Source organism: Schistocerca serialis, chromosome 1 (genome assembly GCF_023864345.2).
Source record: "Schistocerca serialis cubense isolate TAMUIC-IGC-003099 chromosome 1, iqSchSeri2.2, whole genome shotgun sequence".
In the NCBI taxonomy this organism is placed as follows: domain Eukaryota; kingdom Metazoa; phylum Arthropoda; class Insecta; order Orthoptera; family Acrididae; genus Schistocerca; species Schistocerca serialis.
The window spans coordinates 1085529911-1085538052 of record NC_064638.1 but is presented as its reverse complement, the minus strand read 5'-3'; the positions used below and the strand labels follow the sequence as shown (position 1 = coordinate 1085538052).

Genomic DNA, 8142 nt, shown 5'->3' with positions numbered 1-8142 from the left:
ATCGTATCTCTTCGTGCTTGCCAAACCCTGCCTTGGCCATAAAGGTCGTAGGATCTCTCCCCACCTGAGAATATTTGGGACATTATGGACAGAGCCTTGCAACCATCTCCGGAATTTGACTATCTAACGCGACATAAAGCACTCCGTCTTCAGGCCACAAGTGGCCCATCGGGACCATCCGACCGCTGTGTCATCCCCGGTTGAGGATGCGGATAGGAGGGGCGTGTGGTCAGCACACCGCTCTCCCGGTCGTTTTGATGGTTTTCTATGACCGGATCCGCTACTATTCGGTCGAGTAGCTCCTCAATTGGCATCACGAGGCTGAGTGCACCCCGAAAAATGGCAACAGCGCATGGCGGCTGGATGGTCACCCATCCAAGTGCCGGCCAAGCCCGACAGCGCTTAACTTCGGTGATCTCACGGGAACCGGTGTATCCACTGCGGCAAGGCCGTTGCCCACAGTTTGACATACTGCACCACAATATTCCTCAGGAGTACATCCAACAACTCTATCAATCAACGGCAAGCCGAATAAGCCTCTTGCGTTAGGCTCAGAGGTCGATCAACGTGCTATTGACTTGCTCAGTTTGTCAAGCTCTCTCTGATGAATAAAGCATCCAGTTTTTCGGAAACTGTATTCATTTGTCTGACTGTACATACACGTTACGTTTACCGATTTCCGTCCCATTAGGATAATTCCTTCGTGGTACGTCGTTTTTTGTGTCTTAGACTCTTATGAGAACTGTCCCCTACGGTGAGGCTGCAGCTCAATTATTCCCGGTTGGGTTGGGGAATTTTCTCCGCCCAGGGACTAGGTGTTGTGCTGTCCTTACCATCGTCCTTTCATCCTCATCAGCTGCAGGTCGCCGAAGTGGTGTCAGATTGAAAGACCGGCGACCGGCGAACAGTCTGTCCGACAGGGGGCCCTTGCCATACGATAAAATAAAAATTGACAAGGGGGAGCACGTAGCTCCAAGTCGGTCCCTCTGTTGCTTGACCAAGGAGAGAGAAGGGAGAGGTGGGGAGCAGATTGCCTAAATGATTAATTATTATTTCAGGATCGATAACGCCTGATGTTGGTCAAATTTGCTTGTGGGGCGGCTGGCGTAACCCCCGGCCACCGAGGCTTTAATTGCCATGCACTGCATCTCTCGTCTCACTTGTGTCTCTAAAATGACGAGTTGTGAACCTGTCGAAATACTGGTGGTTGTGGAGGACGTTACCCACCTGCATTCCTGCAAGTCACTTGAATGTTAGATACTCCCAGAGAAATTAAAGGTTCACGATTGTGTACTCGTGGTACAGGGCGGATAAAATAAAACTCACCAGGAACATAATCGATGCACCTAAAGATGATGTAAGTTGGATTGCCTGTCTTAAGGGGCGTGAAATATTTTCCATTTTATTTTGCTCACCCTGTATTCCTAATAATAATACAGATTGATTTATATAGGGAAATAATAACAACACAAAGCTGAAATGGAATTATAGGGAAGGAAACTAAAGAAAATTGCCGGTATCAGTCATACATCTGGAGCACAGCATTGTACAGAAATGAAACATCGTGCAATCCGTCTTCAGCCCACAAGTGGCCCATCGGGACCATTCGACCGCCGTGTCATCCTCAGTGAGGATGCAGATAAGAGGGGCTTGTGGTCAGCACACCGCTCTCCTGGTCGTTATGATGGTTTTCCTTGACCGGAGCCGCTACTATTCGGTCGAGTAGCTCCTCATTTGGCATCACGAGGCTAAGTGCAAAGTCTTACAGAGTAGATGAGGATAGAGAAGAGGTACACCAAGACCACAAAGGTTGGCAGGTGCACTAGTTACGTACAAACGAGAAGCTCAGCATATAGTGGGATAAGACAGCATCAAATCGATCTAAAAACTAGGGACTTAAAACAAAAAAATTAGAGATGTACTTCTCAGCCACGCGTTTTGCGTTTCTGTGTCTGTGCAGTTCGTACCAGGAATCATCAACAATTCGGATTTCTCGGTGTGCAACCTGCATGGGGGCTTAATTATTTATAATGCAAATAATATTAAATTTAGTCTCTGTATGTCCGGCTACGAAGTCTCGTATTGGTTGTCCCTTACTAGTATTACTCCGCAATCTGACTGGATAGAATAACAACAAAGAATGAAAGAAAATTTCCGTTAACACAATTAATTAATTAAGTCCCCAGCAACTATAAAAGGTACGAAACAAAAACTACGAAACAACAAAGCACAAGTGTAACTGTTCTGTGTGTGGAAGTGTGATTCAAAGTACACATCTGGCACGGTTCTTCCTCAATAAGACAAGGTATTTTAAATACCATTTACACTGATTTAATTAAATAAAACTGAAATACTATAATTGCACATAGAAACCCGAATTACACTCTAATACGTGAACACAAGCCAGATGCTTTGTTGACTGAACCTGTGACCAAGAGACATTGTTAGTTAGGAAATATAAAAAAATTTAAAAAAAATGTTTTTTTACCCTCATATATATTGACTAAAAATACACTCTGATCATTACAACATCTCCATTCGAACAACATCTGCTGTTTAACCCATCAAAACAACTGCACACGACATGGCCTCAAATAATACAGCTATCAACATCCTCTCAGCAAAGCACTAACCACCACAACTTCTGAACAAGCACTGCCAGTGGAGGCAGCGGAATAGAACTCTTTGGCGCGATCTCTGGCGCTGAGACTCAGTGTAGCCACCTTTCATATGCCCCTCCTCCACGGGCTAGAATTTGATGGTATTTTTGCCAGCATTGGTGGTGAAAATACCACAAAATTCGTCAAAAAAAATACAGACAAAAATAAAAGATAATATTAATAAGTAAATATGACATAACTAGATAAATTTTGGCTTTGCACTGACCCTTCAATAACCTAATATAAAATACAGTAGGGAATAAAAATGCTTGCATACATGTGATTTACATAATAGTTTGCACAAGTGTCATTCAATCAATGGCACCAGCAATGACGAATAGGTGTAGGTAAGAGTCTCATAACATTTCATAAACAGTAAATGCACAAAAAATCAGTTTATATAAATACTCACATAAAATCCTTTCAATAGTTCAATAAACAAGTAGCACTCCTCAGAGCAGTTGACAGTTCCACTAGTAGCACCCAGCAATGGTCAACAGCTGCAGACACCAACAAGTGACATCATTTCAGTAGATGCAGTTCCATCAGGGGCACCCAGCAATGTTGAGCAGGTGCAGACACCAACGAGTGACATCATTTCAGCAGAAGCAATTCCATCAGTGGCACTTAGCAATGTTGAAAAGGTGCAGATAGCAACAAGTGACCTCATCAGTAGTAGCAGTTCCATAAGTGGCACCCAGCAATGTTGAGCAGGTGCAGACACCAACAAATGATATCATTTAAGTAGAAGCAATTCCATCAGTGGCACCTAGCAATGTTGAACAGGTGCAGACAGCAACAAGTGAGCTCATCAGAAGTAGCAGTTCCATCAGTGGCACCCAGCAATGTTGAGCAGGTGCAGACACCAACAAGTGACATCATTTCAGTAGAAGCAGTTCCATCAGTGGCACCCTGCAATGTTGAGCAGGCGCAGACAGCAACAAGTAACATCATTTCAGTAGAAGCAGTTCCATTAGTTACACCCAGTAATGTTGAGCAGGTGCAGACACCAACAAGTGACATCATTTCAGTAGAAGCAGTTCCATCAGTGGCACCCAGCGATGTTGAACAGGTGCAGACACCAACAAGTAACATCATTTAAGTAGAAGCAGTTCCATTAGTGACACCCAGTAATGTTGACAGGTGCAGACAGCAACAAGTGACATCTCATCACTGGTTGAGCAGTTCCAACAGTGGCACCCAGCAATGTTGAGCAGGAGCAGACAGCAACAAGTAACATCATTTCAGTAGAAGCAGTTCCATCAATGGCACCCAGCAATGTTGAGCAGGTGCAGACACCAACAAGTGACATTATGTCAGTAGAAGAAGTTCCATCAGCGGCACCTAGCAATGTTGAACAGGTGCAGACAGCAACAAGTGAGCTCATCAGAAGTAGCAGTTCCATCAGTGGCACCCAGCAATGTTGAGCAGGTGCAGACACCAACAAGTGACATCATTTCAGTAGAAGCAGTTCCATCAATGGCACCCAGCAATGTTGAGCAGGTGCAGACACAACAAGTGACATCATTTCAGTAGAAGCAGTTCCATTAGTGACACCCAGTAATGTTGACAGGTGCAGACAGCAACAAGTGACCTCATCAGTAGTAGCAGTTCCATCAGTGGCACCCAGCAATGTTGAGTAGGTGCAGACAGCAACAAGTAACATCATTTCAGTAGAAGCAGTTCCATTAGTGACACCCAGTAATGTTGACAGGTGCAGACAGCAACAAGTGACATCTCATCACTGGTTGAGCAGTTCCAACAGTGGCACCCAGACATGTTGAGCAGGTGCAGACAGCAACAAGTGACATTATGTCAGTAGAAGCAGTTCCATCAGTGGCACCTAGCAATGTTGAACAGGTGCAGGTAACAGTCCATAATACTCACTATCACTAATTAGACAGTTCATCAGAGTTCATCAGCAGAAATTAAATATTTCCAAGTGGCACCCAACAATGTTGAACAGGTGCAAGCACGAACAATAGTTTTAAGGCACACACAATTGCTTTTACAAAATTATTATCAATGCTCTTACAGTAAACATACAAATTATAATAAACACACAAATGATATCAAATAATTGTCATATTAACTATTACAAATACACAAATATCAGTAAACCTATAATATTTATCGGTATCAGTGCAAGCCACAACAAACAAGTAAAATAATATTCAGGAGGTAGGTCGGTACCAATTATTTGGGATTAGGAAAGGAAAACACACAAAACACACTCACTCATCTTTCATCCACATATTAAGTACTACTGTGTAATTGAATAGTGTTAACTGTGTAAATGCATGTCTGTCAAAATTTGATGTTCAACATGTGTATCAAGTAGTAGTGGTAACAGTGTATAACAGTCAATAATAGTTAGTCAACGTCATAGTCATCATGTCAAGACCAATGTTTGCCAAGCCAAATCGAAATGTACGGTTGCTGAACAACTGTCAGTGTGCCAAGATATGCAAATACTTCCGCTCTCCAAAAAAAAAAAAGAATATACTGCTTAGTGATTTAACAAAGTGTGTGTAGACAATCTTCCTTCCACTTGAATGTTCTAGTCTGCCATCTTCATCCTCCTTGTTCCATATAAACCAACAAAAAAAGAAAAAAAATGCTCCTCACTTACTTTACCTCTTATCCACCAAAACTCCAATAATAATCAGCATCACATAATCTTAATACTTCAATAATACCTCTTACGTCGATACATATAAACCTGATCATCAATATCATTTACCTTACCTGTTGTCCACCAAAACTCCAATAATCATCAACTTCACACAATCTCAATACCTCAATAATACCTCTTCAATACGTCGACACATATAAACCTTATCGCCAATATCATTTCACTTCCATAACAACTCTTTCCTCTAGTCAGTCTCCTCGAATAAGTACAGATAAAATCCTAGTGCTAACCTCAGTTTATCATCCCATGCAATCCGAAGACACAATGTCGACACACAACCTCTGTGTAATCCATCTGACCCATATCTTCTACTTATTATGAACCATAAAATACATTTTGGTTACCTTGTCCATCATTAAATAAAAGAAATGCATACATGACCTCTAACAGCCTTTAGTTCGAATAACTTTCAGTAAGTAAGTACGAGAACGGAGTGTGAATGATCATAATATTTCACATTGTGTACACCACTTCAAGAATCATAGCAAAACAGAAGCAAACATGTGGAGTATTTCTTGTGTCAAGTGTCACTTGCTATTTCAATTGCTCACGAAGAATGGTCTAAACCTAGTGTTGGTATGTCATGTCGTTAGCTTCCTTCCTATTACCATACATTTATACAGCTTCCATAAAACCTCCAGCTCATGTGACTTCTATGAAGTTTCTTGTACTAATGTCGTTCGTCGAATTATAGCAGTTCATTTTCTTATCTTAAAAATATAAGGCACTGAGCGTAAGCAAAACATGCAATAGCGAGTAACTATACCAGTGGAGAACAGAATGTCAACAAGTGGATGCAGCACAATTCCTTCAACGAGGCTCTGTCAAGTGAACAATCTATAATTAATACCATAGTGTCACCTAAACTCCATGTTCGTACACCGCATATCAGCATTTCTATATACCAAATTAAAGAGTGGTTATGACAACAAACAGAAATGTAGAAATATGCAATCCATACGCAAAGCAGCAAATATGTATCTTACGTAATAAACAGGTCATTAGCATCATATCAGCATAAGCAAATAAATGTTCATATGTAAACTTAATAAGTAAACATGAAGGCGCAAGGAGATAAATCAGGAAGTGTAACCTACATACATAACCACATCAGCACAATTAATCAGGTGACAATTATAATTTAAATAAATAAGCACAGCAGGCACATAATTAAAAAAAAATATGACATCAGTGAAAAAGCATAGCAGCCAAGCGATGCGTAATATACACAAGTAACAACCCTGTTCATTAATCAATCATTGTCAATATCAGTTAACACGAAGTATGAATCACGTAATCGCGAGCAGCAAATTACGTCTAAAGTACATACCTAAGTGGAAATATGTTCCCTAAAAAATAAACTCAATTAATAGTTACCTTTTTAGTTTATTAGTTTCTTCTTCGAAATTACATTCTTCCTGAAAATTTCTCGATAGCAAGTCCTCTTAACGTCGGACACACAGAATTTACATGAAGTTCTTAAATCTTTTATACAACCGTATCCACAAAAATACTGAACGTTAATAACGTAATTTATCAAGTCACTATAGCTTCATACTGAATTTATTCGAAGAAATTAGACTGTGTATTTGATTACGGCTGTCAGTGCATTCCCACTGAGCGCTCGATTAGCTGTAGGTACGCGTGGCGTAGGAAGTAATTGTTTGCGGTCAACGACTGCCTTGTGCGCCGCGCAGACTTGACTGTTGCTTTGAATATGTGTCGCCGCCAGAACACGGCGCGGTATCCTTGTACTCTCTGTGTGTTTACGTATAACCGTTAGTTTCTCAAAAGTATGTCATTCCACAAAAATTTTAACGTTCGATATATGATGTATTCCCTTAGAGCGCCGAGATTTAAGAGTTTCTACTTCGACAGTGTTATCATGAAGTTTTGCGAACTCTATATGGACCGTTACAAAGCAGAAAAAATTTGCGACACAAGCCTTTTCCTTTGTGAGACAAACGATGAGACTTAATTAACACCTTTGGACCAACTGACAAGGTTTTTAAACGACCAGGATGTTTAGCTGATTTCTCTCTTCTAGCAGCCGCAGATGCAATATTTTGTAGAGCCAGGTTGACAACTTCAGAATGCCTCAGTTTCCGTGAAGGCGGAAAAGGAACGATTTCAGAAATGTGATTTTTCGGTGCTTTATTTTTTAATGGGCACCGTGGAGGGTAAAAATCGTAGAGGGAGACCAAGAGATGAATACACTAAGCAGATTCAGAAGGATGTAGGTTGCAGTAGGTACTGGGAGATGAAGAAGCTTGCACAGGATAGAGTAGCATGGAGAGCTGCATCAAACCAGTCTCAGGACTGAAGACCACAACAAACAAATCAGTATAGGCGGTAAAGAAGATGAATCATTAGGGAGTTCATTCAGAATGTTTTGAAAAATGTGAAGATACTGATCCCAAGTTCTGTGATTCTGATGAGAATAATGTCGACACAGTTTATTGATTTCCTTCATCCATCTCTCCGAAGCGTTAAATTGAGGGTGAAAAAGTGAAATGAAAATTGGTTTAATCTTACGACGCCGTAGAGTACGAAGCCAAATTTTAGAGCGAAACTGTGATCCATTATCTGATATAATTAATCAACATGACCCACTTCTTTAAGAAAATGTTTGGTGAAAGCGTTAGATACTGAACGAGCTGTTGATTTGCGTAAAGGTGTAAAACACACATATTTTGATGTCAATTCCACTGCTACCAAAATGTACGCAAAACCATTAGTAGAACGAACCACTGGACCGAACAGATCGATTGCAGCCATCTCCTTTAA

The 8142-nt window shown here is 40.9% G+C and overlaps 1 pseudogene; it reads right to left on the bottom strand.

The window, feature by feature from the left end:
• Positions 1-340: 340 nt before the first annotated feature.
• Positions 341-457, bottom strand: LOC126425794 (5S ribosomal RNA; annotated as a pseudogene).
• Positions 458-8142: the final 7685 nt, after the last annotated feature.